Source organism: Apus apus, chromosome 2, assembly GCF_020740795.1.
Source record: "Apus apus isolate bApuApu2 chromosome 2, bApuApu2.pri.cur, whole genome shotgun sequence".
NCBI classification, from domain to species: Eukaryota; Metazoa; Chordata; class Aves; order Apodiformes; family Apodidae; genus Apus; species Apus apus.
In genome coordinates, this window is record NC_067283.1 from 39,708,214 (window position 1) to 39,730,436 (window position 22,223).

The 22,223-nt window shown below is 39.9% G+C and overlaps 1 protein-coding gene across 7 annotated transcripts in view; it reads right to left on the reverse strand.

Annotated features, from left to right (window-relative positions):
• The window catches only part of THRB (thyroid hormone receptor beta), a 172,680-nt gene that overhangs the window by 112,308 nt on the left and 38,149 nt on the right, over positions 1-22,223 (reverse strand). For all 7 annotated transcript variants that reach the window (XM_051610036.1, XM_051610033.1, XM_051610038.1 and 4 more), the window contains one exon: positions 17,123-17,152. The gene's annotated coding sequence lies outside the window, so the exon portion shown is untranslated. The remainder of the gene's footprint in view (positions 1-17,122; positions 17,153-22,223) is intronic.

Consider the following 22,223-nt stretch of genomic DNA (forward strand, 5'->3'; position numbering starts at 1 on the left):
ACTCCTGACTCTGTAGGCTTTGTATTTTACCTCTGGGTAAGAGTGAAGACAAGCAGATTAATGAGAAGTCTGAACAGCACATTAAGTTACACCTATTTTAAGAGCCTTCTACAGAAAGCATCCCAAGGCACTGTATAAACATAAAACTACACAAATTGCATTTAAAACTAACAAAAAGCTTGCAGACGCTGGCACGCCTTGAAGCATAAATATAAAGATCGATGATTAAGTGATTCAACAATTCTCCAAAGTCTGGGAGACACATGAAGACAGACCATTTTACCTGTCATTGCCTGGATGCACTAGAAATCTGTTCGGGTGTGAAGCTGAGGCATCTCCATGATGGTCTATTGGCCAGAAAAATATTCCTCCCTGAGGAGGGCAGGGAAACAGCTTTAGTCTATGAGCAGCAGCTGGCCATTTCAGGGATTTTCTCAGTGACTAAAGGCAATAACTCCTGCAACTCTCAAAAGCAGATGAAGAACACATTTCTGCTCCTTTCTTTGTCTCTCCACACCTGCAAAAACTTCAAGGTACAAGTGGTCTCATGGGGCTGACTACATTAGTAAAGGCTTGGGCAGAGACAGGAGTGTCATCCTTCAGCCCAATGACTTTTAGCTCCCAGATCACTGCTCTTGGGACTCCACCAACACTGCAAGAAACGGAAGGGAAGTTCTTGGTGTGGCTGACATGCACCCTGGGTCCTGCTCACCCACTCGTACAGACACACCTTCTGGCCTCTGGGGCAAGGTGACACAGGAGAAAGCATTTTTCTTGGTACAAGAGGGATCCACCGTTGCCACTGAAGGGCCAGGGAGCCTGTTGCTGCCATTGAGGTGGACACAGAACAGTCCACTTACTTCCTACCTCTCTGCCATAAGACTTCCCACCTCTCTGCCATAAGACTTTCCATCTTGCTTCCTTCCCCTTTCATCCCACAGCATTTCAGGCTGAGACCAAAGCATGCAGTCAAAGATACAAGAAACCAACAGTGACATTATTTGCCTTAAATAACTGCATGTTTATACTGCCCAGTTACAGTTCCCAAGCAGCCATGGGGCACAGCAGATGCTCCCACAGGAACCTTAGACCCCAGTGACAACTTCAAAGCTCCCCAGTAGGGAATCTGGGTAACCCTGCACTTAGTCTAATGCCCATCAGGCTGGCTTTCAGTACCTGTGCTGTGAGACCATGCAGCAGAGCTACAAGCAGCAGGCAACAGCCCCTCTGTGCTCCAAGACCCCATGCCCTTATAAGAATCCTTTCCCAGGAATCCTCTAGCATGGATCCTCCCTTCCAGCTACTGGGATGTAGCTACTTGCACTACTGTTTGGTAAGCATCACTCCTGTGTGAAGCTCCCATGTAACGACTTAATCTTGCCCTGTCATTTTGAGGCAGAAACGGATAAAGCAATGTATAGACAACCAGATGGTCCTTGCTGCGACTGACTCACCTTTCCTTTTGTGAGATAGTTTAGGAGAAAAGAACCAAGGGGAGGCATTTGCAGTTTCTTCAAGCAGGTAGTATCAGCTTTGGCCCACAAATCCTATCAGACAGCAGTGTGTCTCATGCCAGATTTAACCCTACTTTAAAAGGAAGGTAGGAAAAAGATGGAACAGCACAAATGGTTAAGTGGCTGTGGTTACAATGAAGTCAAGAGGCCATCAAAACTTTTAACATGTTCACATTACTTTGTGTACAGTTGAGGTGATCACCAGCACATGCACATTCTAGAATTTGTGAAATTAAAATTAAAACAAAACAAAACAAAACATATTAAATATTAAATATTAAATATTAAAAGAAATCTTGTGGCTGCCAACACAGTGACATTAATGAAGAACACTGACTCTAGGAAGCTAGCTAAAACGAGAGCTAAAAAATTATGAGGGGGACATGGAATAACATCAAGGTATGAAGAACTGGAAGTCCTGAATGATGCTGGAATCACATTTTGAAACCAACTCAAAAATATGTACATGAAATCAACCAAACAAAGCTGGGATGAAATGTGTTTCATTTTACACTAACACTTTGGTAAAGAAGGCCTGGACAGACAAGACTTCAAGCTCACACCGCTCAAGTGAGGAACACTTTCCTCACCATCTGGCTAAGAACGCACTTGGATTCCAGACTGCACTTTCATTTGCCAAGAGGAAAGCAGGGAAACTATTTTAAGTAAGCATCACTAAAAATAAAGTAGGAGATGCTACGAAAGGAAAAAAGAAAGTGGTCAGTGATAAATACACGCTATTTATACTTTGAAGGCTATTTATATTTGAAAGGTTTCCCTTTGAGACACTGACAGGCAGGCTTTCAGAGTCATCAGTCTGGTATTCATTCAGCTACACAGTATTTATAGAAACATGTAAGGCCAACAGGAATAAAAAAAACCCAAACAAACATTAAAATGAAATTCTGCCACAATTTGGGGTTATTATTATCACCTCACATTCAAGTTCAGCCACACATAAACAAAACATTTTCCAACATTACATTGATAACATGCTTTGAACACTCTCCACTAAATCCTGCTCAAGCAACACAGCACAGCGTGAAAAAAAATAATGCAACAGTCTGTCACGGTCTGACACAACCTACTTGCCCTGAGATAAGCTCTTTTATATGAACTTTCTGTGTGGTCTTGTTTTCCCAAAGAGCCTGATGTCATTCAGGGCTCCAGCACAGCACCTGTAACAGCAGGGCCATGAAGAACCTATACAACGGCAACTCCAGACACAGCAAATCTGAAGAGCAGAACTGGAGAGGAAAGGATATGTGAGAGCAGGATGACTGGTGAAAGACTGGTGATAAACTGGAAGAGAACCACTGAAATAGCCTACACAGTCCTTTCAAAAAATGTTGCACTTGGCTCTTCAGAAGCTACGGCATTTGAGAGGGAAGTGCAACTCCTCTTGTGCATCTCCTTAGTCCCTCTGAAAACACCAACTGCACATCTAGTTAAGATCAGATCACATTCATGAACCGGATTAGAAAATGCAAGTTCAAGATGCGTGCTGCTTCTTTAGTCACCTGGATGATCTAGCTTAGTTTCAGAGTCCACTGACTGCTTTCTAAAACTGCAATCTCTTATTACCTTTGCTCATGTGTCAACACTGTTCAGCTCAATTAGCTAGCTCTCCTCTCTAGCACTCCTTTTCCTTATGTATTTATTCAGAACTATCTTATCATGTCTCAGGCTTTACTCTGCTAGCCTATTCTGCAAAGCTATAGGTTCTCAAAAGCTTCTCTTTCTGTACCTATCCTAGTTTGAATCATTCTTGAATTCAGAGTCCAGAATTATATACAGTGCAACACATGAAATTTCATTTTGCACGTTTTTATTCAATTACTATAAAATTTCTGTGCCTCCATCACCTTCACATTGCTCCTATTCCATTCTAGAGACATATTTATCTTTCCAGTGGCCACATTACTTCCCCATTTAGGTCTGGAGATTTGCCTTGTTTTGACAGAAGTTTCGAGTACTTTTAAAAATATTTTCTCCACTTGTAAATGTCTAGGCTTTTTAGTCCAGCCGACTTAACTACCTACCAACCCCATTACTTTGTTTCCTTAATTTTGCAGCCTCTTCTTCTGTGAGAAAGAGCATTACTTATGGTCCTATGTTTGCTTCTGTTCGTATTAAATTTAAACTGAAACAACGAAATGCATACTTCATCCAAGCATATTTTGTCTAACCAAGTCTTCCATAATGTTCTCATGCTACATCAAAACAAAATATGAAAGAGCACATCAAGATGCCAGTACAGTAACCTTTTTTAAGAAGAAATATTCACTGCCTGTCACAGCTTCCACCCAAGACAGTCAATGTCCTAAACTTCCAAGGGATTGCACCTACTGAGCCATTTACAGCCATATTTCTACAAGTAAAATAAACGTGCTCAAAGACTGTTGAGGCCAACTGGCACAGAAAGGTGCCATGCTATTAAGATCCCTCACCTTCCAAGCAAGGTGGCTTCTTCCAAACTGCCCACTGGAAAAAACCCAGATAACTTTCAAACATTATCTGGGAATACTTCAGGTGAGTTCCCATAACTACGTCAAGGGCAGTTAACAGTAAAGACAACTGATTTCCAGGGGCTGGGAATACTTCCCTGCACTATTTAATTTACTAGTAGAGACATGGCCATTGCATGAAGACCTCTGCATACCTGCATGACCTTGAGTTCTTTGTAGTTACTTGTGGATCTTCATCAGCTTATCATTTTCTCACCTTTCTTCTCAGAGACCAAAATAATTTTACTGATACCACATTACCTGCAGCTTTTAGGAGAGCTTTTCTCTGGCTTAACCTACTAATCTTCGTTTTGTTCCAACAGACATGCTGAGATCTTTGTCTCAAGATTCAGATTTTTCAGCTCTATGCCCATATGGCGTTTCTTTGCTCCTGGAAAACAAAACACCACTCTTTTCCCTAGCTAAGCTGTGCCAACGGATCTGTCTTTCCACTTAAAGGAGCCTCCAGACACACATCTGCCTCCTTCTCATATCGCTAAGAACCCCAGATCTTCATGGTTTGTTTAGTTTGGGTTTTTTCCCCCTTTTTTTTCTGCTGTTGCAGCACAACTATCTTCTGTTTTTTCTCCCCAGTTCTTTAGTCACATCCTTCTTCTTCCTCAGCCAGAAGTCTCTAGTTATCTACATTTTTCTTTCTTCTGGTACCACTCTTCCTTGTTGTCATCTGTTTCTCCCTTTATCCCCCGAGTTCTTCATCATAACAAATCAGTATTTCACTTGATTTCTCTACTACCAATTAGAGCCAGTCTCAACACCATGATTAGAGCCACATGCATCTCTGGCCAGCTTCCTCAAAGATGTCTCTCCCTCTTTCTACTATAAAAACTACTAACTCCATATACAGCTGGGCATTCAGATCACCTCAACTGCTTCTCCACTTCTCCCATCTCATCAGCTCCCTGCCTCTAGCTGCACCTAAACTGCCTGGGTATTCTCTCGCATTACTTCTGTCAGGTGGCATTTCTATGTAAAAATAGATCCTATTAGGTAACAATGAAGAAAGTAAATCTCCTTCTGTTCCTGCATCCAGTTTTAGAGTCTTCTCTACAATCCTTCATTCAGTGCTGCACCATTGCAAATCCTTCCCTGTCTCTGCCTTCAAGGAAAAATAAACAGCCCTGACAAAACCCATCCAGACTCTAAATATTCACTAAATGCTAGCGCTCTCTGGCCACTGGCTTTCAAAATTTCTAGCTGCATCTGAAAGGCAGTTATCTGCCCAGCCTCAATTAAGCTTAAATGTTTCAGTTGTGACCAGTGGCAGAAAACTTCTTTCATACCTTTCAGCTACAAGAAGTTTCACCCACTGATAACTGTAAATACGTCCCACGAACATCAGTGATAAGAAAATAAGGGAGAGTAATTACAATTACTGTACTACAACTTAAAGAAAACTGGACGCCTACCTAAATACAAGAAAATTAATGAAGTAGTGGCAGGAATTTCATGTCAGAGATCAATAAGTCCAGTTTGAGTAATCTTAATTACTAAGAGGCTAGGTACTAAGGGATAACTCGCCATGCTTGTGAAACAGAGGTAAAAAAAGTTTACATGAACCTCAGATACAGAACATAATTACTGGAGTTCTCTGCAAGACTGGAATTGGCTGCAGAAGCATATGGCTAAAAAGAAAATATAATTTCAGGATTCAACAAGGATATATTTTTGCAAATCAAAGTACAGACTCCAACCCTTGATTATTCCCATCAAAGTGTGAAACCACATTAAGAGGTTGGATCTGCAATTTAAGCTGCATTTTATAGTTTGTTTGTTTGTGTTTTTTTTCCCTTGAAACAACACAGATTTTATAGGACAAATAATGACAGATCTTCAAAGGACATGTCAATGTGTAAAAAGAGAGTCCAAAGCAGAGTGCCATCTGAACTTTCTTTATTATATAACAAAAACAGTGCTTTGTTTTGAGAATTGGGAGTTTATCAGTTTCACTTTCAGTGCAAGGCTTTCCTGTACATCCACATGTGCAAGAAAGGACAAGCAATGAACTGCAGGAAAAGTCTTGTGCTCTTCATGTTTTGGTTTATCTCCAGAACTTAAAATCCAGCTAGGGTGCTAAGTAAATAAGGCATCCCGAGAGACAAACAGAAAAGAGTACGCCAATTGCTTTCTGTAAACAAGCACCCAGGCATCAAATTTAATTGTCAATAACTGGAAGGATTTTCAAAGACACAACTGGACAGTGTATGCCAAGTTCAAAAGATATTCAAGGTTGGTCTAAATAATGTAATTGCTCCTGTAAATCTACAGTTCCTGAAAGCTATGAAATATCCTTCACTGTTGTTAAATTTTTGGAACACATATCCACTATAAACACTATACTAATTATAATTAATTACATTAATTTTCTCTCCTAATTTCTGCAGTGATTTTCCTAAAACGAAACAGGCCAAGAATACATCCAAACAGATACTTCCTCTGCTAGGTCACCAAGGCATGCTCTTGTACCTGCTGCCCGACTGGCCTTGGCAGACTTCTGCCTAAAACTGAGTTAGGATATAAGTTAAAAAGAGTTTGAAGGGGTTGGTTTTTTTTTTCCCCAAATCATCATAAAACCGCCAAGAAGTCTGAAAATGCTAGACATTTCTTGCCAGAAAACATCCCTGAGCCTGAGACTCCAACAGTGCATCATCACCACCCAGGCTGGTGGTACAGCAGGTCTCACACTTCACCTGACTGCACCCGCCTCACCCTAACTAGTTGCAGAAAACCTATTAACACCTTTGTAGCAGATCACATGAAATCTGTGGTCTCTGTTACAACATACAATGTGGAGACTGCTCCACAGACCCTGGCAAAAAAACAGGGATCTTTTATCTGGCTTTAAATTAGGGATATTTTTTCCCTCAACAATGCAGATGAAGGCTAAGTCCCTGCCTCCAACCAGTGCTGCCACAAATACTTTTTATAAAGATACTTTACAGCAAAACAAAAAGATGTATCACAGTAAAATTGTACGTTAGTAATTCCATACTTGATATTAAATTTATGGAGATAAAATGCAAGTCTCTCACAGCTCCTTCTAAAACTTTAGAAATCTTCCTCTGAATTCCCAGTGTTGCTTTGACCTACTTTTTAGACTAACACTTTGCCAGAGGTGCTGCATAATTACTTATGTCTCATCTAACCTGAAGTGGAAGTTGGAATTCTACAAATAAATATGCAAATATCTGCTAGTGATTTGTATTTGCAAAATAGAATCCCAATGTTTATGGCGATCTTATTTAAGAGCCTCCCATTAGACATATTTTGGATTAAACGCCAATAGCATCAGATTTCCTAAGAGCCAATCATGAGGGGCTAAGAAACCTGTGTAAAGAAATTTCGGAACAAGATTCCAAAGATAAATCCTTTTGTTATGAAAAATATTCTAAGAAATACGCTTAGCAGGGAAATGGGACTGACTGGTTCAGTATTCAGCTACTTGCTGCACATTTACATCAACAAAAAGCATTTTTCCCACCAGTGGAAGAATTTAATTACATGGGCTACAGAGAAAAGAAAAGAAAAGAATAAATCATTGACTCTTTCACCATTCCAGTCAATGTGGATGTCTTAGAATATGTCAGCTGGACAAACCAAAAATACAAAAATAAAAGATGATTAAGGATAGTGTATCTTCACCTAGCAATTGGTAACTATGCATTGCAGCCAGAGAAAACACTGTGCAAAGCTACTGGAGGAGTTTTCCTTTGGCTCAGGGAACAGATGAGCAAGAGTTCTCCTACGACACAGCTTACAAAGCCAAAAGCTGTTAAATTCAGCAGCGGCTAAAGCAAGTTACAACACGGTCTGCTCCAGCCTATGTGGACAGAGCCAAGCTGCAGTATAATAACATCTAGGGGAAAAGAGAGTGAGGAGAGAAAACATACCTTACAGATTTATCCCAAGTCTCAACCAGATGCACAGAGCTGTCTCAAGCAAGTCAGAATGTGGAGGTAGGAAAGGCTTTTTTCTCAGAGAATGCTCACCTCTAGCAGGGCACATTTTGCAGCAGTATTTTCCTGTGGCTTATTCAATCCACTTTTCATTTCCCAAAGAATAAGGACACTTTCTTTGAAAAATTATACCACATTCTGTCCAGTCCAACAAACCACATCTCTCCTGACATGCGTTCTTTCTCAGTTAATCTGATTTTTCCTATATGCCACTTTACTATCCCAAGCATTTTGATCAAATCGTCCTTGCAGTAGCGCTTTCTCCATGCGCCTCTCCTTCATGAAACCTCTCTCTTCATCTGTCTTTGCACATTTCTTCACGTCCATGGTTAATTTTCCTTTCTTTTCTCAGAATTTCAGTTAAACCACATAAAATGATGCATAAAGACTAGAGGGAAGTTTGCAAAGCTGCTGAAGTGAAAAACAAGCTGGAATTGTGAATAGCAGTTAAGGACTGTTTTCTGGTCAGCTGTGCAGCTCTAGCTCACTACATAAGAATGAGTGTAAAATCATTCTGTAGCTACAGATAACTCTTATTTGTGTAATTTCCATTTAATTTAAGAATAAGCTGGAACAAACTGTACTGGCATTCTAAGGAAGGCAGAAATAGTTAAGAGGATCTAAAAGGTTTTGATACAGTGAGTGCAATACTACATGAATCAACCAGTTTTTAGGATTCTGTAAGAACAAGAAATCGCTGCAGATTCTGTTTTATTTCCAGGAAGCAGGGAAAAATACAATTTAAACAGAATTATGTATTTTACAGCAGTCTTGTGTTTAGCCTCTACCTCTTCCTGTATGTGAAAGCTTTATCTTTAGACAACCTTTGGAAATACAGAACATCACATCCACCCACGCAGAACGGGAGCTCACTGGGGTCAGCTTGCCATTTCCCCACTGAGGACAGGCTGCTGAGAGAAGTGAGTACTCCCTGTCATTTCCACTTAACATTTGCTGCCAGCCTAGCCAGAGCTCTTCCCATGAATCCCAGTAATTTCCAATCAGCTGACTTTCAGAAATGGAATTCTGGTCAGCAAAAATACAAATTCCTTTATCTCAAGAAATTCAGAGCTAGTGAACATCTGCATTGTAGCTACTTACCAGGAAATCCTGATGAGTTAGTACTGTCAGTGTATTTTGAAGTGGCTTGACACTGAAATTTTTTGCTACCCTGTATGTCTGTACGTTTTACAAACCCACTTTGTAACTGTAAGAAGAAAGGCTCTCTGCATCAACCCCAATCGGGGGTGAGACTAATGGTGTGTACAGTTAAACATGTTAATTTTAAGGAAGTCGGAAATGTCGGAACGTGTCATAACTGCTCAATAGGATTCTCTCTCAGTACTACAGATCTACTATACCTACAGGACTAAGACGAGTTTTAACCTGACATCCTCACAGTCAGCAAAAAAACAGTATTTTGACGGTAACAGTCAGATGTGGCAGAGAACATTTGCCTTGGTCTCTGGGTGACCTTTATGGAAACATACTTTCTTGTGAGGTGCATATGCACTTCAAGTCTAAGTTCAGAATGTACAATTTCCCTCCCTGAGCTGTTATTTTACCTTTACCTCTGCTTTTTTTTTTTTTTCCCTGTGATTATTAAATCAAAGGGATTATTGGTTTTCAATTTAAGTTGTGAGAGGAATGAAAGATGCTGATGGCTAGAAGGATGAGAACGAGTTTCTAACAGATCAAAAGGGAGAGCATTAATGAGCAGATGTGTCCTCAAAGTTTTCTTAAATGCAAGCATGACAACTGTCTCAAGACTGATTCATTAGAAAAACAGGTCTGTCCATCATGGTACTGGGGAAGAGCTCTTACTGAATCTTGAGTAGAAAAGGAAAACAGCAGGAGTCTCAGCAGTTCACATTTGAAGGAAAAATACAGCAGACTCAATTTAGTCCTTGGTCCCTCTGCAAAGAGAATCATCCCAAGTGAAAATAGAGGAGAAGCAAGAAATTTGAGTCCTTATCTCCCATCTTGCGGCCTGCTAAGGAGTGCCTGAGCCCCCAGCTGCACCCCAACTCCAGTGGTACCCAGAGCCCACAGAGATCTCATGCCCTCCAAGGGCCAAACTCTGCTGCTGCTCTTCACGGAGTAGCTCAGATAAGAAATATTCCCTGCACACAGTAACCTTTTATACTACACAAGTGAAGCCTCTGAATAAAGAGCCCAGTATATCATATAAGATCAAGGAATAAGAAACTAACCAGTAAGTGCGACTCTGGAGAGTCACTTGACTGTCTCCTTCACTGAGCTGGGCTGGCATGGTTTGCAACTAAAAAGCAAAGCATTTAAGGCTGTATTATTATTATTTTTAATATAATTTTAATTTATCTAGTTAACTATACAACTCAAACCAATCAAACAGGCATGCTAGCTTGCAGCTTACATGTGTCCTTTTGCATTCTTTTATTTGGGGAGGGGGCCTTTTTAATTTAGAGAGAAACTGTTCTCTGTCAGGAATAAAATTAGCCATCAATCCTGGCTGGCTGCACCTAAAAAAACATTTTAAAAAAACCTCTAGGATATACATGCATTTTACTTTGAACTTCCTGCTAGATTGCATTTGCACTTACTTGAGTAAAAACTTAGAACTTCTACATCTCTCACTGCCTAAGGGAACCAAAATATTAGTGCTGATTAAATATTTATTTTGTAGCAACATGAAATCCATCATGCTATGGAAAATTATTTTGAATGCTACTTCTTCAGAAAGGCTGTGACTTAGGGCTTTTCCTCTTACTAAGTTACACATTCAATAAAAATACACCTGGGCCAAGAAAACTCTGTTTTGTTTTGGCAAAGCATCAGACACTACCTTAGGGTTTGCCAACACAGGCAGGATCTTGTCTAACTGTGGGATGCTCTTGGATTTACCACCTATTAGCAAAACTATTAAGAAGCACTGAAAGGTTCCAGCCCCTTCTACGTATTCTCAGCTGAATCTCATTAGTTTGCATGCTCTCAGTTTGCACACAAAAAGCATGCAGTCTTTTCCCACCTTTCAGGTAAAAATTAATAGGGGAGTGCTAAGTCTTATGTTACTAGGGCTTCATTACTTTTACCAGCTATGCTGAATAATTAAACAGCCCTTGTCAAATAAGTGATTAGAGAACATTTTGTGCTGTGGTGTACATTTTTACATTTTATCTCAATTGACAAAATTAAATCATTCACAGTGTTCTGCACAACAGTGCAAACAACCAAGACCCAAAACTTGGAAAGAGGAAGAGCTGTGGGGCTCAAAGAACAAGTGTATATAGGATGTGATTAGAGAAAGGGCGCTGGATTAAAGCCATGGACAAGGAAACTGAAACAACAGAAACAAAGCTCTCAACGAGGATGCTGCTGAATGAGAATGACCTAGAAGAAAATCTAGCTAACACTGTTTAGACCTGTAGCAGCTTCTAGATAGGCTTTCTATGGGGTCTCAGGCCCTTAAAGTGGGTAAAAAGACAGAGAACTGGTATGTCTTGCTTAGAGAGACTAGGGCTAATGATTTTCAGTGAACATCGACTTTCTCCACCTTTCATTTACCTTGTTATCCATATGTCTGTAACTAGCTGTACATTTGCAATGAGACATCAGAGCACATATTTCACACACTTACAGAGCAGTATACATTTTGGGGGAGGAAAGGCTTTGGCTAGTGTAAGTAGCAGGCTACAGTAATCTGAAACACTTTTTAGTAAACAGGATCCCTCTGAGCTGAAATAGAGGGGCTATGAAATGACAAAGGTAGAAGAATCAGACTAATAACCTACCCTTCCACAACGTTCAGAAGGAAAGATAATTTCTGTAATGCCAAAAAAGGATCAGAATTTCTGACACAGTGCACACTGACCGACCTGCCCCTCTTCTCCACAGGCAGGAGTCCAGTCCTCCTCCACAGTCCTAGGAGCTCACTTCGTTTGGTGAGACAAGTCATACAGCCAAGTAAAGCAGATTTAGCCCGATGAACAGCTGTCTGTCCCACTAATGGGAGTTGATCAGTTTGGCCAACTTGGCAATTTTTCAGAAGCAGTCTTCTAAAGGTTACTCAAACCAAAACACTGTCCGGCTGCAAATTCCTTCTGGTAGCAGCAACACATGTGCTGTACCAACCTGCTGCTACTGGGGCCACATCTGTCCTCCCAGGGCTGCCGCAAACAGCAGGACCTGCTGCCCTGAACAGCATCATGATGTTCAGGGTGGGCTCTGGCAATGAGAAAACACACACAATCCACTATTTTTCAAATGTGCTAGTCACCAAAAGCCACGTTTCCGTTACGGGAGAGAGAACATTCCCAATGTTCCCGTTCTCTCACAGCAGCAGAATTTCCCTGAATCGACACTTTTTGCAAAGTTATGTAAGAGTGAGCACAGCACGCTTCGCTCTCATCTGAACTGACACTGTGAACACATATAAGCATCAGGGTATTTTTTTATACCAAACAGTGCTCCAGCCCAGCCTGTGAATTTAAATAATAATAAAAAAAGATATATATATATTTCTTGGAAGAGAACAGCAAGCTACCCAGGCAAACTCATAGATTCTTGCAGAGGGATTAAGTAAAGAAAGCACAGGAAACAAGACTCAATAGCTTTTAAATGCAGTAAAACTGAACTTTTAAAGCAAGTGCAGTTTTTCAATGTAAGTAACAAATTCAAGACTAGCAATGCATTGGAGATGAGCCAAAGGAACTTCTCAGACTTCAACACAACTCCTCCCTTTTGTCATCTGGAGTGCTTTTACAGCATTGCCTGAACAGAAAGAATGCCACAGAAGCTCTCAGCAACAACCAAAATCAATGTAGCCTCCATGTGCAGGGAGACTGACTTACTCATCTCAGACACCTTACTTTGGGTTGTCAAACACAAGGGTATTTCTCTTCTCTACTTTAGTTTTCCTATTGTTTTAGTCTAATTATTTTCCCAACTCAGGTTTACACTGCCATGTGTAAACCATACATACACAATAATCCAGGGAGGGAGAGCAGTAGGGGTGGTCAGCGTACAAGACTGACATGCCAGGTTTCAAGTGCCCACCATCTGCTGGCAGGTCAGGAATCGGGTATAGAGGAATACAAAATCCTCTGATACGCCTGAGCTCACCCTCCAATTACTCTGGCAAGCTCTAGTTTCTCAAACTTTTATGGAAGAGCTTTTTCACAAGACTTTCAATGAAACTGGAATTCCGTGAAAACTCCCCTGACTAATTTTTTATGAACACATACAGCCAGCACAACTCTTAGCTATTGCTCCTGCCATACTACTGTGGAGTTCCACTGCACTTTCTTACATGCTGTGTAAGTGCAGTACGATGACATAATTCTGAGCTTGAGTTGATAGATTTTTCCAAGATTTTGCACAGTAACTCCAGATTAATTTTGGACATTGAAATCAGCGAGCTTCTCAAAGTATGAAAAAGGAGTCAGGGTCATTCTTGCTCAACACAGTGTTTTGTGTTTCTTCTAGTATAAAATTACTTTTTTGATCAATGATTTTTATGTCTTTTCTGTGAAAAGGATCTGCTGCCTCTTAACAAGTAAAAGAAGGATGCACTTCCCTGTAGCTGCTGAGAACTAAAAGAGAGTCCTTTGCTCTTTCTCAGTACCTCATGCAGGTCCCAGATAAATTATGACTTTTCCAGTTTTTTGAAAAGCAGATTGTTTTATACTAGGAATTCTCCATAACCTGCTAAAAAATTTACCCTGCCCTTTCCACTCCTATGGACATTAAGATTGGCTATAGAAGATCCTATGTTACAAATGATGGCAGTGCCCTCACTGAATAGCTGAAGAAAATTCTGAATTCGTCCAGGACTTTAGTTCTATCACAGAGGGGATTCAATAAACATCATAGATTATTTTTATTACATAGATTACTTTATTACTTTTCAGTGAACTCAATACAAAGTGCAAGCTATTAAGTAAACGAGGTGAAATATTAGCAGATTATTCAAAGAGATGTGTCTGTGGACTGATCAGACAAGAGCAGAAATTGTCTCAGGAGTAGTACTTGTGACTGCAGCACACCAAACCTGCAAACTCAGCAGCGCTCTACCCACCACTGCGTTTCTACAAGGATCTGCTCAAAGACTTTTCAACCTTTCACCACTGAAACAAGAGTGACCTGCTTCAGCTCTGATTTTGGAAATCCTGTGGCTGCCTGTACCACATAAGAGCCTTTGTTGGTGGAGATGTGGATTTAAAAGGCCTGAAGGAACTCTTATGATAATCTGCTCTGACTTCCTGCCTGGCACAGGCCATAATACCTCACGCAGCAATTTCTTTACAAAGCACAAGAACTTGTAACTCTACTAGAAGATACTTCTGAAGGAGATGTAATCTTGATTTAATTACTCCAAGCAATCTACCACATTCTTTTCCAAGCACTTCCAATGGTTAATTACACCTATGGTATCGTATTCCCAGTGTGAACTCCTCTTCCTTATCTCGCTGTGTTTTTGTCTGTTGGAGCCCTATCCTCTCTCCCGACACTGATATTTTTAGATACTAACCACATCACACCTCAAAATTCCTTTTCCCGAGATAAACAGTTTGCCTGCCTGGCAAATCAAAACAGGGATTCTTGAATCCAACGCACAGCAGCTGCGATGGCATTAGATAGCTTTTGACTATAGAGACTAAAAGAGAAAAGTCAACTCAAGTGCAAGGGGAAGGCACTAAGCATCTTCTTTAACAAGCTGTTCCTGCATTCATAGCAGTCACCCCCTTGTAAGACCTGGAAATTTGGGATACAATCTGCAGGGTTTAATTTTTAACTTTACTGATAAATTCTAGCTCAAAATGGATCCGTAGTGACTAAATACTATAGTTGACTCATAAAGAAATAGATGGCTGATGGCAGGTGGTTTTCTACAACACAAATGTCAAAATAACATAAATGCTGCTAACAGAATGACCCAGTACTTCTGCAGGCACTGCCAAGGCAGAAATCCAGGAGTGAGCAGCAAGTATCCTAAAATACTTCCAGTTGTGACTCTGGGAAACAAAATGAGTAAATTTCCACTACTACTGTCATGCTGTATTACTTAGGCATATTACTTAGAGATTTGTATTACTGAAGCATTCAGAAGCTCCACACAAGGCTCTCTTGTGCTAGGTGATCAACTACAAACTGAGAGAGCTTAACTTATTTCTGCAATGTTTGTCCAGTTCTTGTATGGCTGAATCCTGGTAAGGAGACAGAAGGAGGATTTGTGTCCTCCCTGGATCATGGAGGCTGATGAGATCAGTGTACAAAGACTGCTCAGAACTAGAATTTCTTCTGGCATTTACTAAATCCCTGTACTACCCATGTGATTCTCAACACATTATAAAGTTCCTAAGGGTTTTCAGTCCTTCACTCTGATGCAGAACAGAAGCATCTTGCTATCTCGGAGATATATTATATATGCACATACCTTTGTAACTGCAAATACATGCACATACTCACCATGTACTAACACAAAGAAAGAATATACAAAGCTAGATTGTCTGCTGTTTACAACATTACTTTAAAATTTTCCACAACAAAAAATGTGATATGACACCTCATTACTTTTTCACAACACTTCTGTTTTTTCCATTAATATTTCACATTTCGACTCACTTGTGGTTTCAAACAGTTTACCTTTTGCATAGCTTAACTGATTTTTTTTTAGCATCCCTGTTCCAAAGATTCCTCTCTGCAAATCAGGAACACAGTCCATGTAGATGTATCAACTTTTACCAGTTTAAGATGTCAGCAATCAAAAAAAAAAAAAATCCTTTTAATCACACTTCCATTTGGAAGGTGTTTGACTTGAAATAGTCACAAAATTAGCTGGGGATGTTTAGTTTGACAAAGAGGAGGGGAAGACCTCATCAGTCTCTACAACCACCTGAAAGGTCATTGTCGAGAGGTTGGTGCTGGTCTCTTTTTACAGGTAATTAAGGACAGAACAAGAGGAATTGGCTTCAAGCTGCAACAGGGCAGGTTTAGATTGGACATCAGGAAAAATTTATTCACAGAAAGAGTGATCAGACACTGGAATAGGCTGCCCAGGGAGGTGGTGGAGTCACCATCCCTGGACATGTTTAAGGGTCGTTTGGATGTGGTCTTGGTGGATATATGTTAGGGGAGAATTTTGTAGAGCAGGGATGATGGTTGGACTCGGTGATCCAAAGTTTTCCAGCCTGAATAGTTCTATGATTCTATGAAATCCAGCAAACAACTCTGACAGCTTTTACTTTAACCACAGGTAAAAACCAAGCAGGCAAATACGGGAGGAAAGGAAAACAGTAACCAACAACACTTCCCTTCTTCGGTATCCTCCGAATGGCTATTAAAATGGAAACTATTACCTGTGACTGAAAAGTAATTATATATCTCTGTAATGCTCTGAACAGGTTCACACTGCAGCTGCCTGTCAGAACAACTTGGTATCGTACACCTGGTTATATTATTTCACACAGCTGCTTCATTTTCTAGATAACACAGCAGATTAATGTCAGCATCCTCACCAGCAATAAAAGAAATAAAAATATTAAAACCCCCTTTTTAACACCCCTTGCTGCCAGTCATGTATTGAAAGACCTTCTTCTGCCTTTTGCTTATCTAGTAGATACATAGGGAATCCATTTCCTGCTTGAATCATGTTACGTAGAAGAGGAAATACACCTAGAAGAGTTCATTCTCCCTCTACCACTACATTTATTTATCTATGTAACACATTAATTCTCACAACCACATCTCAAAGTACAAATATTTGCTACAAAACTACTTATTTAATCAGCATATACTGTCATATTTAATTTTCAGACTACAAACAAGTTCTCCTTCTAGGTGAAGATTTTAATTGACTGAGCAGTAAAAACTATATATAGAGATTCTGCAGAAAAAGTAATTACCTGTAAATTTCTTATAGACAAAGAGAAGTTTCCAAAACTATGCAGGTTATCTTATTTTGATTAAAACATCAAATATTGGTTTAGTAACAATAAAAAATAGTCAGTGCTGTTCCCTTTCCTTTTTGTGTTCTGACATACTTACCCACACTATACCTAGGTCCTACACTGAAATAATGAGCATATTTGTTAAAAATAACCTCCAAGTAACTTGAATACGTTAGTAAAGTGAAATAAAAAATGCTTACCTTATTAGAGCTTCATTTTCTGTTCATTCACTGAAAAGAGTAAAGAAATCTGTATTAAAGACCATTTGGTAAAAAGCACTTTCTGAAGTTACTCTTTCATTTTCACTTAAATTAACATCGAAACTATGGGGTTCTTTTTACGTAACTGAAACAAATTTCCATTATTTTGGAGAGTTAATCATCCCCAACACTCTGGGGTGGAGGCCTTTGCTTATTTACTATCTTAACTAGTTGTTCTGAACAAACATTTCAAATGCTTTGGAAATATCAATACAAACAATTGATCTAGTCAGTTCATCACCTAAACTTCAGGCTGATTAGGCACACTTTATAGGTTTATTTTCACTGCGAGCAGTACTTCATGACCAGTATTTGTATTGCTATTCTTTTTCTTGGACACTTGCTATTTTCTATTAGAAGAAGATGAACTTGCATTGCAGGATGCCCATTCTACGTGTTTCCCAGCCTGGAAGGTTTTATTAAAAGCTGCTGTTTTCTGCTCAAACCCAAACAGATAGGATCAGCAGCAGTTGTAGAAGAATGAAATCGTCAAGACACTTCATTAAATATCTGCTTTGACTAAGCCATTCTAAATAGTACATCACAATATCTGAAAAAAACAACAACCCAACTCTCAGCTTTAAGACTATTCTAAAAAAGCTCCAGAACAATCAATGAATTTTGAGGCCTGCAAAAATAATAATTAACCTTTAATTTCTTTGTGACTTTTGTTCAGTCTTTTAAAACCATGGAGAACTATTTGCAGGAATCAGCATTATAATTGGGAATGAGGTTCTGGTAACTCTAAAGTAAATGGGAATTTTTTGCCACCAATATATGCAAGAAATGATCACACTTTATCTTATTTAATTTTCTAAATCAGCATCATACACAGCGTGAAAGAGAAAACAGAAAGGCAAGTCTAATAAAATCTGGCAATTATTATTGGTATTTGATGAAAAGAAGAGAAAATTATGCTGAGTCACAGACAAAGCATCTCAACCTCTAGCATTTTCTGTACACTTCATTAGCCATCAGTCAGCATGGTTAGAAATGTACTGATGAAGGGAAAACAAGGAGAGACCTTTTTAATCTTTGTCAAGGAGAAATTTTAAGCTTGGCCTCAAAGTGTATGACCAATGTAATGGCTGAAGAGATGGATTCTCTGCTCTACAATGAGTACAGGGGCTTGAGGGGCAGAGGGGTTAATAACAAGAGTTTTCTAGGAATGCCTGTGAACCTGTCAATCTAAGGGAAGCAAAGTTTAAGTGAACAGCAGAAGTGCCTCTTCCTATAATTTAGCCCATGTTCACCTGGTATTTTGTGAGAGACCTAAAGAATCAGACTATTTCAGAAAAAGAGCAGGCAAACTTTAAAAGATCCATTCCTTGAATGTAGAAATTAATTAAATTAAACATCCATTTTGAGAAAAGGCATGAGATCTCATTTTTATGAATCAGCTCATCAGAGCTGACATTTACAATGTCTGATTCACCACAGCTGAGTATCTGCACATGTGTACCTACAAAGGAAGAAGAATAACTATAAGGTCATTTCAGTACTTAGTAAAACATACCGAAACTCACTAATTTCATTTTCTACAGCGCTTTCTGATAATCAGCTATTAGAACCTGCATCAGCACCAGATTACTTCACATTTACCCATCTGGCTTTAGGTGTGAGTCACCCAACAGAGGTAACAAGAAAGGTTTTGCATCCACTGCAGGCATCAAGGGACAGAATCAGGAGGTATTGTATCACTGGATGCTACACATCTACATGCTACACAATAGGATTGAGTGGGATTTATTACAGCATGAGCCAAATCCTTCTTACTTTTCTCATGCAAAACACCCACTGAAGCTAGCCACAGTGCAACTGAGGACATATTATGTCTCTGATTCTGTATTACTCACCTTTCCCAACACTACAGCAGTCCACAGCACAAAGTTTATGGGAATAGAATGGTTCTTTTTAGGCAGGGAAAGGAGTATCTTACAGGATAACCTGTTTTAACCACAAAGCAGATACAGAGGCAAGTCTGAAGAAGACTAAAAGTCATCCTGGACTTGTGACAAGATCCACAGCTTTTGAAGCAAAGTATTTCTATGCTAGAAACACTCACAGTACAGGCAGCTTTGAAGCATATTTAACTCATCCTACGTACGTTTTACAGAAGAATGAAAGCTGACTTTGGCAGGGTTTATGACTCCCAATAGAGAAAAAAAAAACCCTGCTTAAAGAAACTGTTTGCATAAGTTAGCCTTATCTGATCTAGTTGATGATAACAGGACAAGCTATAATCAGGGCCAGGGGCACCTCCCGTCATGTGTTCTCATGGGCCCTGCTGCCTGCCTGGCTTGATGGCCTCAGTAGACATCTGGACAAGAGACCCAAATCCTAGAGAAAAAAGGGCCTGCTATTGTTCTCCGTCAGGTAGCAGGAAGATTCTGTCTTTGGATGATCATGCTTCTGTCCAAGTGGAGATAACCCAACCCCAGCATGCCCAAAACCACACTAGGTAAGTGAGGCTCCAAGTATTCAATGATCCCTGCAGAAGACTTGCAAGGCTTCCTGCCTTATCTGCCTCTGACACCTTGGCAAAGAGTTTCACGTGGGCTCTTTGCTTTCCCATAAAAAAATAACAGTTCCTGTTTACTGCTTGCACTGCTTTCATGCTTAATGACCTTCTTGCTTAGAGGGAGGGAAAAAACCAAAACAAACATGAAGCCATTTATTTGCAATATTCAGATGTGTCATATTTCTAAGCATATGCCTCTTTACAGTAAAAGCTGTACTCATTCCCCGTCACCAGGTGTGTTAACTTTGGATGCACTGTGGGGGGATTCCAGCTTTCTGCCTCAAAATCACGTCAATACAACTGAGTTAAACTAAGCAGACAACTGACCACACTCTACAGCAAAAGGCTCTGTAATTTCAACAAGGTGTTTACCATAATCCTTTCAATTCAGATACAAAAAGAAAAAAATAATGAATCTTTTGCAAGCTCCATCTTTTTTTCAGAACAACTCCTTATGAATCAGTTTCGTAAATACTAACACTAAAACAACCCTACTGACAGGGACTGTTTTAACAATGTACTTTGCTACTGATGCTGCCTTCCTAAAGAAGACTGCCACTGACTCCAGCTGAACCACAGAAAACTAATACTGCCAAATTGATTAGACAGCAGAACAGACACTTAGAAAACTTGACTGCATAGAGCTGTACACATGAAAGTGTTCCTTTTTGTTCCAGACATTATTCTTTCATCTTTCCTGTTGCATGCTGTTTAGCAGAAGTTGCAAAGCTGAAGAAACAGCAACATACCTTACCATTAACCAAAACATGGTTACAATGCCTATAAACAATAGACTCAATTAGCTAAAACAAGTTCTTTCCAAATTATTCAGCACTTATCTGGTAGACAGCAGGAGAAACGGCATCTAGGTACTCTTCACAAAATTTAGACATAAATGACACATTCTGCCTAAGTCTTTGAACAGATATGTTAGGGATGAGGGCACTATTTTTCCTCTCGTACAGATATTTTTATCCAACAAAATCCCATTAATCCTAGTAAAAATTACTTTCAGGCTCCTGAAATCCTTCACAGACCTCTTCAAAGAGAAACAAACAACTAGGGGGAAAATTATTTTAAATTACCAAAAGATGCAAAAGTTTTCAGTCTTCTAGACAGATTCACCATCACCCCAGAATTTGCTTTAGTTTACTTCTGTAGTCCCTGCAGGATGCTCTGATATTCAGAGGTCCATGAGGAGACTGAGCACAGCAACTCCAGCTTCCTTTTTCACAAAAGACCACAGAAAGCCAACAAGGTCTGGAAAGGCCACTGAGTTTTCACTCCCGTCAGAGCCAAGGAAATGAAAAAAAAAAAAAAGGGGGCTGGGGGGCTAAGAATCTCAACCAGGAGACAAATTAATTCCTAAAGTCTTTCCAATAAGTCTGGGTTTCAGTTCTGCTGCTTAGCAGCTTTCAGCAAGAATTACAATGCACATGAGTGTAAAAGAAAACAACCAAAAAACCCCCAAAAAAATCTAGGGAAAAAAAGCAACAATCAGAACAACAACAAAAACAACCTCAGAAAAGAAAAAACACAACAGGGAAAATCTCACTGACCTCCCTCAGCAAAATTCTTCCCCAAGATGCAAGGAACTCTGCTGGAACAGAAATGTAATTTAATCCTTCCTGCCCCACCAGTCTTGACTCAAGGCCATTTGACTTCACAGTTTCAGCACTTGCAGTAGTTCACGAGTTGTGCCACACACTCTGTAGAGTGAAAAGGCATGACTGCAGCATGCCAAAGTCTAAACTGTGACAGGCATTTTCATTTCTGAAACGCTACACAGCGTGCCTTGGATTGCTGGGTGCTTCCTTAGGGAGACTTGGTCTCTGCGGGTGCAGGGAGGCTGTGGATACTGTCCCTGTGGGCACAGTTTAAACTGCAGGACCTACAGATGCATCCTGAGAATGTTTACTACCAGTACAATGCTAATCATAATTATCATGCTGGTGTATGTTCTCTGAAGGATAAAAGCCTAGAAGAAAGCCCATGGTTAGACTGGACAGCAAAACAAGATTATAGCTAGAAGGCAGAAAACACATAAAATAGTTCTATATAAGGCACATGTAAAGATTAAAAAAATTAATCATTGTTGCCAAAAACCTGCATACAACCCCAACCACAGCTATACATGCCTACACATAACTGCCAACTGCAAGAGGAACATGGGGCCTGTGTTCTGCTGCCCCACCAGCATGACCAGTCACAGAGCCACTGTCTCGTGTCTGTCCTTCTCCAAGGAAGTGCTGAATGTGCAGGCACATTCCGCCTTCTTCCCCTGCCATTTATTATTGCTCTTGTTGACTGGCTGTTACAGGAATCACAAACTTCAATGATTTTTTTGGAAGCTAGTCCTTCTCCTGGGTCTAAGGAGTCTCAAACTTCAGCCAGAGAGCTTGACCCAACTGTTCTGAGGTGGAATAATGAGGAAACAAAAATCACTATTGCTACTGTTGTATGTTTGTTGAAACCATAAAGAGCTAAAAACTCAAATCTGCTTTCCTGAATATGCTACAA